This window comes from Balaenoptera physalus (genome assembly GCF_965194825.1).
Source record: "Balaenoptera physalus genome assembly, chromosome: 6".
NCBI classification, from domain to species: Eukaryota; Metazoa; Chordata; class Mammalia; order Artiodactyla; family Balaenopteridae; genus Balaenoptera; species Balaenoptera physalus.
In genome coordinates this window covers 114183173-114191088 of record NC_138885.1, presented here as the reverse complement: position 1 = coordinate 114191088, position 7916 = coordinate 114183173, and the positions used below count along the sequence as shown (strand labels likewise).

Sequence of the window (7916 nt, the reverse complement as noted above, 5' to 3'; positions counted from 1 at the left end):
AGCGTTTATTGTTTTATTTTTTATTTTTTAAAATTTATGTATTTATTTATTTATGGCTGTGTTGGGTCTTCGTTTCTGTGCGAGGGCTTTCTCTAGTTGTGGCAAGCGGGGGCCACTCTTCATCGCGGTGCGCGGGCCTCTCATTATCGCGGCCTCTCTTGTTGCGGAGCACAGGCTCCAGACGCGCAGGCTCAGTAATTGTGGCTCACGGGCCTTCCCAAGCCAGGGCTCGAACCTGTGTCCCCAACAAGAGAGCCTGCGACAGTGAGAGGCCCGCGCACCGCGATGAAGAGTGGCCCCCGCTTGCCACAACTAGAGAAAGCCCTCACACAGAAACGACCCAACACGCCATTAAATAAATTAATTCATTTAAAAAAATAAAAAATAAAAAAATAAAAGCTTAATGTTTAAAATGTACAAAAGTAAATGAGTTTAGAAGAAATTCGATTAAAGTTTCAAGTGATGTTTTGCCAGTCTAGCATTTATACTTCTGCGACACTGTTCTGGAGTATCCAAGCACACTATATTAAAGCTTAAAATTGTTCTAAGACTTTTGGGACACCTTCTATTTCATCACCGGCTTGTTAATTACTGGACCACCATGTTGGCTGGAATTATGAAAATATCCTTTAACACAAGTACATAACAAAGAGGAAAATCATCACAAAATCAGAAGCACCATTATAGTTAACAAGAAATGCAGCACGGACCCAATAGAAGGAAATAACCTACTTTCTCTGTTTATGATCGCAAACATGCTAATATGCTAATAAGTACTGCCTGCAAAGAATTTGGATGACATGTGTTATTCAGCAGCTTTTTGGTTTAAATTGATTGCCAATAATGACTAGCAGCTTCAATGATATAGTAGGGAGGAAGAACCCTGCAAAACCTAACGATGCTACAACAGTCTGTTCCGGAAGTTTGGCTTTATGAGTTGTTAGGAGTCCCATGTTTTTTTTTTGTTTTTTTTTTTGTGTTTTTTTTCTTTTTTGTTTTTTTTTGTTTTTTTTTCTTTTTTGTTTTTTTTTTGTTTTTTTGTTTTTTTTTCTTTTTTTGTTTTTTTACTTTTTTTTTTTTTGGAGTCCCATTTTTTGATGGTAATACTGCACTGATTCTAAAGGAATATGCAGCAGTATGGGACAGTGAGGTAAGAAAAACATAGAAGTTATATAGCTAGTGTCTTTAAAGTCTAAAAATTTAAACTATTAATTAAAAAACGTCACATAGCTCACAGCTATCAGATATCTGTGCGTGGATTGGGAGCAGATATCTGTGCGTGGATTGGGAGCTTTTAGCTTTGGAGTGGTTTTTGTAACTCTGTTTACAATAAAAAGGACAGAAGAGCGTGTTACATTGACGAGGTCCCGTTCTTTCCTATGAGCATAATCTTCGCTTGTCCATGAGTCTCTTGAATTCAATGTCTTTCTTTAAGGTGAAAATACTAACTTTGCTGGTTTCTGAGCAGGAGAGGTGATATTTCTCCAGTCTTTGTTTCGAGGGGTTTATGATGTTACAACCCCTCACTTCTCCCTTAAGAGAGGATGGCATTGGAGCGCCGAATACCAATGAAATGATCAGCGCTGAAAGACCTTCTCATAGCAGCTCTACACACGTCTTTGTATTTGTCGTCACACAATCTGGAAATGGCCTAGGAAAGTCAATCAGGTAGAACATAGGTATAATTAGGGGGGAAAAAAATGTTCGGACCTTAAAAAAACAAAAAAAGCATCATTGATAAGCCACACATCTCCATTCGTTTAGATAAGTTCATAGTTACTGCTACTTTGGATAGCTGATATCTACACTAACTGACAGTTCCCTAAGGTAATAACCTTTAAGGGCTATGATTAGATTGCTGGGGCAAGGGGTAACTTGCCCTAATAACTTAGAGTTACTTAAAAATTGGGTTCCTAATGATAGGCTCCTAATAGCAATATCATCTGTTACCTACACACGTGATCCTTAAACGTAATGGACATACACTTGGGCAAAATCAGTGTTTACTCAGCTATTCAACTTCTCTTCAGTTTTCATTAGTTATTACATACTCTAAGAAAATTTTAATCAGGTAGGTATGTGCTGAAGGTAGGAGAGGTCTAATGACAAGCGCTGAAAGGTGCTATTTCACTTGCACATAAATTATGGTAGAAAAACATCTTATTCTAAAGTACCACCAAGGTACCACAGAAAGTATCAATTTTAAATGTGTTCATTTCAGTTGTGAATTTTGCTGTATACCCACCAAAAATCATAAGCCATAAGTATTACGTTGTTCCATGTACGTTACCATTTATATTAAAAACTCATGTACTTTCTACATCCAGTATCTGAATCCACATTATACCTTCCAAGTATAGGTCTCTCAGGTTAGCCACGGATGCTTTGTCTAATAAACTCATGGGACTGAACTGTGATACACACACACACACACACACACACACATACACACACACACACACACACGAACTGCAAGCTGAGTAAAAAACAGTTAAGAGGGAATTCCCTGCTGGCGCAGTGGTTAAGAATCCGCCTGCCAATGCAGGGGACACGGATTTGGGCCCTGGTCCGGGAAGATCCCACATGCCGAGGAGCAACTAAGCCCGTGCGCCACAACTACTGACCCTGCGCTCTAGAGCCCGTGCTCTGCAACAAGGGCAGCCACTGCAATGAGAAGCCTGCGCACCGCAATGAAGAGCAGCCCCCGCCCGCCGCAGCTAGAGAAAGCCCGCGTGCAGCAGCGAAGACCCAATGCAGCCATAAATAAATAAATACATTTATTTATTTATTAAAAATATCAAGACAGTAGAAATAGTCCAAAACATCAATTATTAAAAAAAAAACAGACAGTTAAGAGTGGTAAGTAGATTCTGTAGGTACATCTGATTAGGGATACAATTTTAAGAAATTATTCATGTATGGTTATATGTAAGTGTAGAGGTTCAAATGGAAAACCATTAAGAACAGATTAAATATGATTGAAAGTATTCTGAATTATGGTTACAGAAGAGACAATTTTTTTTTTTATAATGTGGGATCCCTGTATAAACCATAAAAGACACAGGAAATATGATGCCAACGGGTCAATAAGCTCTTCAAACTGTTAACAGCTTTCCATTTTCCTAATCACTGCTTAATATAATTTAGCTACAGGTGTGGCTTCGGTGGCTGACAGAAAACCCCAGTTAGTGATTTCACAGCCTTACCTCTAAGTTCTGTGCTCTTTCTTTGCTAAGAGGAGTGAATAGAACATTCAGGTTGTTGTCATCTGCTAAGGAGCGAAGGTCAAAGTAGTATTTGGCATACACACTGAAAGGAACATTAATATTAAACTGAAGTAGCTCCACGAAGTGCCTTTCCATCTCATTCCTGGGGGAGGAGGAGAAGACAAAACCAACACAGGACAATTTTAGTCAACTGGGCTATCTTCAAAAATACCATTCTGAGCTACTAGGATGGCTCTAAATACTGTTTTGAAACCAATAATGGCTACCCAGCTGGATTAATACCCTAATGTGCAAACAAGGTACAGCTATTTGTGGTCCTTTCTGCGTCCCAGCACTTTGAGTCTGGGACAAGGGGGAAGAGGTCATGGCCCTCTTATGCACTCATGCTGCTGACTCAGGGGCTCATTCTTCAGAGTTCCATTAGTGCAGCTGTACGATTCATGCTCCACACTCACTCACGAGGCCCCGCTCTAGTGATCAGTTGAAAGGAATGATGTATGCTGTTTATTAGCTCTGAAGAACTTGCAGACATTTTCACCGGGCTGATGACAGGCAGGGGCTTACTGAAGTAGAGACGAGCCAACAAAAGGAGTGGGCACATCACCACGGCAACAAATGGATCCATCGAGAGCCACTGCTATTATCTCTGAGGGGGGAAAACTCTTGAGGCAACAAGGATTCATCTCAAGTAAATAAATAAATAAGCTACATTCGATGGGAAAGGGAATCCCCCCACCCCCACCCCCACCCCGTGCATGGGGCTGTGTCAAAGGGCATAATGCAAGTTTCTGTTCACCTTAAAACCTTACTAGGGTGAGTTGTCGTCACCATGACAGGACAGGATGCACTTTTTAAGCTTAGGAAGGCAGTAAGATTATGTCTCAGCTAGACTAAACCCACTTTACGATACGACCTCTGATAGAGCAGTTGTTGCCCCCGGTGTTAGGAGAGCAGCCCAGAATGTTCAGACCTACCGCCCCTTGCCAGGACAGACTGCACACGCCCACAGAGGGCGAATTCAATGAAGTGGGAAAGTAGAGTGCTGGGAGCAGGCTTCTGCTATATGACCATATCCAGCCATTTGCTTGCCAAATGTTTAAGTAAATAAATATAAAGTTAGAGTAAATCTTACCACTTTTCACAGCAATCACTTTAGAGAGTTGATTAGATAAAAATGATAAATACCCAAACAAACATGCAAGTGGCTTATTTTACAATACATTTGGTTTCTTGGTTTTCAAGTGTTAATATTTTATCCATTGGATAAATCAACAAATGCTCCATGTTCTCCTGTATGGAGAGCAGAGTATGAGCAGAAATGAGGTTTCTCATTTGTTGAACTTTAAACCTAACTGAACCTACTTCCAAAATTAATTTCCTGTTCATACGGCCAGAAGTCTATAGAAATGTAAATCAGATAATGTTTTGATAATCAGCTAATCAGGACTTAATTTACTACAGGAATAAATGCACTTCACTATCCCTTTTATATTTTCTCCACTAATACATTTTAATTGTGTGGAAATACAGTACTTCATAGGATTAACATGTCTATTAATAGAGGTTTAATCACTGAAGAAAAGCATTATGCCTACAGAATATGCATCTTCTGTGTTTTTTGCTGTTTGTAAATGGCTAGGTGGCTGAAGAGCCTACCACTTACAGGCGCAGCAAACTGTCTGAACAGCAGCTGCTCAGTTTAACTTACTCTTTTGAAGGGAAATATATATTTAACAAGACACAGAGATGTTAGAAAGTTTTAAGGAAAAGCTGATAGACAGCAATTTTTCAATTCAGACTCAAAATGAGACCATTACAAATAGTAGTCAACAGCAGAGGGATGAAACAAATGTGTATTAAACACTTTGTTGTAATGCTTTCCAACTCCCAAAGATCATAAACAAAAGCAGCCTATTATAAACATAACTCCTGGTGATTCTCCGTTCTACACAGAAAAGCGTTGTTTAGAATTAGTTTCTTCATAGCTGGACAGTGCCGCCAATGCTCCTGGGCTCAATGTCTATGAACACCCACACGTTTCCCTGCATGTTCTCGGATGTTGTACCTGGAACCAGAGCCCCAGTCAGCTCAGCTGCAGATTCTGAGAAAATTTCAGCTGCCATCATGGCAGGGATGGTGTTCACGATTACAAATTTTCCTTCCTTCAAGGGACCAGTTCAAAGACTGATGATAGTGTTGGTCAACGTCACTTTAGTTTCTGCAACTTCCAAAAGTACTTCTATTCATTTCAAATTCATTATCTGCTGTTCCACTGTTTGCTAAGATTGCTACCAGCAATATCACCACGACCACCTGGTTTACATGATCACCAAAGTGGGCATTTTCACCAAAAGCCACTTTGACAGCTACTGACAGTCACTGGTCCCTTCTCTTAGTCACAGCTTTCCTCGCTTCAGCTGTAAATATGCACTTTGGTAATTGTGAATTATCTAGGGTAAGGGGCAAAGGTAACAAAAACAAACTCTTGCCCCTGCCTGCCATCTTGATCGGCCTCTGCTGTCCAATATAATCAAGAGGTGTCCTTTCACATTTTCCTGAATGCCACCCACAAAGACAGGTTCACTGTCAAGCGGGCACTTCGAGAGTCTGCTGGAATTACCTCTCTGGCTCATCCTGCTTCCCACCCTTGGGGCCCTTCACCAGAGCCAGATTGGAAGCCTGGCGTTTCATGCCAATGTGAGCGTGCCATCTGTGAGGAGAACCTGCCTAGTTAACTCAAGGCCCCACAAAGTGCCGCTGTGTTTGCTGAGTGCCCTGGGTGAGGCCCCAGGGATGCTTCCCGGACGACCTGAGAGGTAGGTGTTTCCTAGCTCAGCAGACTTTAGGGGAGGAGACAGGAACACAGGGATCTGAAACCTTTATATGTGGCTACCTGTACATCATAGTTTCTGTAACAACAGAACCTCAGATAAAAAGGAGAAAAAGACCAGCAAAAGCAAATACACAATGTGTGACTCAGGTTGAAATTATAACCTGTCAGTAGTCTAGAGGCCCTAAGACCTTAACAGTGGCCACTTGCTTCAAAGACCAGGCATGTGCCCCTTAAAAATGGACTGGACCTGGTAGACAGCTTTAAGAAAGCTGTCAAGTTACTTACTGTACCATGTTGCTCTGGTAGTGAGCTTGTAAAATGTTTGGCAAAAACCACCAGAAAAATAATTTCAATTTCTCAAGCAGAATATTACAACAATAACACATCAAGACCTACCAATGAATGAGGGGAAATACAAATTGTTATACTACAGCTAGATAGAAAGAAGGCTGTAATTTTATGTCTATTTCAGCTCTCTGCACAAGGTAACCTTTCTTAAAATGTAACATTTCTTAAAAATGTAAACTTTATGAGAGCAAATGAGGTATTGGAAAATGGTTAGAAAGTTCACGGTAACCTTACAAACTCACATGTCCTCAACTGTAACGTCCTTGAGGATCTGGCAGTCGTCCACATTCCATACAGCCCGATCGTCCCAAAACTCGGAGGCAAGAAGAATGGCTCCCAAAACAATTCTTTTCCAGTTAGTGGGGCAAATGTCGATCTCAGCATAAGTTAAAAGCCTTTCTAAGTAAACCTGCAAAAGTAGAGCACTGATCTTTGATTTTCGTTCAGTTTAAGTGCTGTGATAAGAATTGTTAGGAATGACAGATTTCATCTCTTTTTGACACCCCTTTTATTCCTAGGTTCTACAAAGACTTTGCTCAGCCAAGCCAAGGCCAGAGGCCAGGTCACAGTTGTAAGTCAGATATTTCTGTGAGTCTGATATTTCTACTCTGCCCGTGTGAATTTCCAACCCAATTTTGGTCACAGGAATGAAAGGACATCTCAGCAAAGGGCATTCTAAAGACACGCATTGTATTATTACCTTCCCACTTGTCAAGGGCAGCACATACAGCCCAGTGTCGACTTCAACTGTTCAGTAAATGCTTGAGTGCCTATCACGTGCAATGTTAACTACAAGACTGGTGGTGGTTGCATGGCGATTTTACATAACGCTTGAGTGTGTAAAATTCTGGTAAGACTGAGCACATCTTTACCTTCTCTTCAGAGTCAGTCACCAGTCCTTTTGTGGCATGAACTTGAAGATAAAAACTGGTGGTCAAGAGAGCCTCCCAGTGGCTGCTGCGTGGCACAGCAGGACAGGCAGTACAAAGGGGCTTTACAACTGTCAAGTATTCCCATATTTTAGTGCCTTTTGAAGGAACACACATGCATACAAAGGGTAGTCCTTTTCATAGCCCCAATTTTTCACATCTCCATTATCATTTCATTATTCATTTCTGTCTTACATAATCTGCAGCTTAGTCAATTCTTTTGGTTTTAAGGTGGGAAGACCTGCCTGTGTCTGTATCCCTGGGGCTCCTCTAAACCTGCCGGTTTGTGAGATGATTTCACGGTTTCTTTTACATGTATCAAATGTCTACCCTACAAAGAACTGGATGGAGTTAACAGCTGAGCAAAGATTAGAGAGGTAAGCTGTGATTTGTTGTTACCTCTGTAGAAGAGTGTATATGCCATTTGACAAAAAGAAAAATGTCCAGTTTGAAAGAGTCTGTTTACTCTCTGAAGGGTTATCAGATTGACAGCTCAGATTCGCCCATGCCCTCCAAACTCTACTGTGTTTTCAAACACGGGTATTGAGATTATATGTTCTTAGTGAAATTCGGCTCCCA

At 40.9% G+C, this 7916-nt stretch overlaps 1 long non-coding RNA gene across 1 annotated transcript; it reads right to left on the bottom strand.

Moving 5' to 3' along the window:
• Window positions 1-731: 731 nt before the first annotated feature.
• Window positions 732-6789, bottom strand: LOC309662671. The gene is made up of 3 exons (XR_014264880.1): window positions 6651-6789; window positions 3207-3369; window positions 732-1651 (listed from the first exon to the last, which is right to left on the bottom strand). It is a non-coding gene; the product is annotated as an uncharacterized lncRNA (long non-coding RNA).
• Between the last annotated feature and the right edge of the window lie 1127 nt (window positions 6790-7916).